Here is a 2,500-nt window from a genome sequence, read left to right as displayed (position 1 = left end):
AGTCTGGCATATTCCACCACTGCCACCAAACAGCTAAAGCCAAGGTCACACCAGTGGTCTCTGTCCTGCAATCCCTAGACAGCCTCGCCGAAGTCTGGCCAGCTATAACTTTTCATTGGTCAGCTGACCTGACTTCGGCAAGCCTGTCTAGGGATCCCAGGACAAAAGACTAGGTGACCTTAGCTTAAGTTGCAGCATAAAGATTGCTTGACTGTTACAGAAATACAGCTCTTTATTACTTAAGTCTTGACTTTAGAAATATATATGAGTAGCATTCACTGCCGCCATCAATTTGATATGCACAGGAACAGTGCTATCTGGGAGAAGAGAATGTGCAAGAGGTGTGGAAGAGAGGGAATATGTACAAGTGATGAAATGTATGTGTATAACATACATTATGTACAATACAAGACTAAGAACTGGAATATGAGTACAGAGGAATTTCATCACATGTTAAGGATTTCAAGTGCCGCCATTTCTTATATCAAACTACATAAATCAAACCCTTTAAGCTCATTAATTATTTCTAGGCAAGTATCATCGAAGTTCTCTGTCTTCCAAGTAAAATTATTCAACGCTCATTACTGAATTCAAGTAAATATCATTATAGTCCGTAATTAAATTCTAAGAAGTATGATCAAAGCTCATTGCTGAATTCTAAGTATGATCAAAACTCATTAATGAATTCTTAGTCTCATCAAATATCAATAATAAATTCCTCGTGTCATCAGATTTCAGAGGTAATGCATTAGTATATAACGTAAGTATCTCCTCTAAAATACCATTTGGGTAAAATAATCACAAAACTTTTTACACTTTTTGTTAAGTGTTAAGGTTGTATCACATGATACTAAAACCTAATTTACAAGTCTTCCGTTATCTATTTCACTGCCAAGATTACATTTAATATTTTCCATATTGCTTCATCAACCTGCTAGCAGTGTTTGTATTGAAAAATATTTTTTTTGTAGTTAAAACAACACATTATCTTACTGTTGCCTTCCGAGACCTATAGATTAGTCTTTCCTGTGTCAGTTGGTTACTGTAGCTTTGGTTTAACTTTCATGGTTTTAGGAATTTATTAAGTTAGCTAACAGAAGGGTCTAGCGATATTTGAGTTTCCTAGCAAGAGGTATTCCAAGGTCTACTTGTATCTACATTCTGCTTGTTACATTCAGACCTTGCTAACTCAGCATTTCCAGGCACAGATTTGAGATTTATACAAAATGCAAAGTTCTCTTGTGCAGTGTGTATTCTGATGTTAAGTACAATATTCGTCACATATAGAGTGAGTCTTGGAAAGTTACTAATGTGCCATGATTCAATATACACTTTGCAGCTAGAAGTACCTTTGTTTCTTCTAACTCATATTGCATATTGCTGAATTTGCCTCATTCGTTTGGGATATCTTTTGGAAACTATTTTCAGCATAGTTACCATGAGAGGTATGCTTGAAATGCACTCTGTGAGTCTCAGACCGTGAAACCTGAGCCTTGATTTGATTAGAAGACTGCAACTAAATGTATTGCTTCCAGTTCATTTCGCGTAGCATGAACCCTGGCATAAACCTTTTTCCGCTGTTCTCTCTGGGGGATTTTGCTTGTAATACACGCAGGGCTGACATTTTCTAAGGGAGGTTGGACCGACCATGCTGTTTTTTATTCATTACCATTCGGGTGTTATGCGTATTGGTACGTTGCATACAGACATGGGCTAAGACGTGGATTGTACTGTCATACAAGGTTGGCCTCACTATTCTATGTTTTGTATTACCTTTGGATTTCTGTGAGATAGCGAGGTTTGTCGGTGGCTTAAGAGAACGATGGGTTCAAGAACCTATTGTAGATTGGCTACCTTTCTCATTTTTAGTCTTCGTAGACCCCAAATAGAGTGCAAATATATATTATTCTATAAAAAATGGACGGTAAGTTTAGTTCTGATCTCTTGTTCTCTTTCCTTGCTGTTCTCGGGGCGCCGAGGATAATCTGCGTAGTTTAAAGATTAATAATTGTTCTGCGATAACTTCTCTGCTTGCAATGTCAAAGGCTGTCTCAAGGTTAAAAAAAGACAAAAAACAATGTGCTTCCGTGAGCTTGAAAAGTACTTGGCAGAGCAATGCTGTATGCTATGTCCCGGTACAAATCCGTACGGTCGTGGAGATCATTTACCTTGCTACTTGTACCTGCATGTTCAAAACTATCATTTCTAGAGCTCTGGAGAAACATGAGGTAAAGGCCCTATCACACTAGCACTTTTTTCGTCAATTTCTGGGGTTCCGTCTGAATTTGAGGCTTTCCGCAAGGATCGTCTACAAACGGAACGCCTCCCAGACAAAGACTGTTACGACCGTTTCCGTCTGACTAATTTCCGTGTAGATATTGTGCTATTAATAAATTAGATAGGATGAGTGAATGTAAACATATGCTAATATTTTAGAACATTCGTATATACAATATACATCATATTTCTTTCAAATAACTTAATATGTATGAGAATGTTC

General features: G+C 37.5%; 1 protein-coding gene across 2 annotated transcripts in view; it reads left to right on the top strand.

Annotated features, from left to right (window-relative positions):
• LOC113823720 (slit homolog 3 protein) overlaps positions 1-2,500 on the top strand; it is a 31,280-nt gene that overhangs the window by 24,000 nt on the left and 4,780 nt on the right. The window lies entirely within an intron of this gene.

The sequence above is a fragment of the Penaeus vannamei genome, chromosome 11 (assembly GCF_042767895.1).
Source record: "Penaeus vannamei isolate JL-2024 chromosome 11, ASM4276789v1, whole genome shotgun sequence".
NCBI classification, from domain to species: Eukaryota; Metazoa; Arthropoda; class Malacostraca; order Decapoda; family Penaeidae; genus Penaeus; species Penaeus vannamei.
The sequence above is the reverse complement of the archived record's forward strand: the minus strand, read 5'-3'. Positions and strand labels throughout refer to the sequence as shown.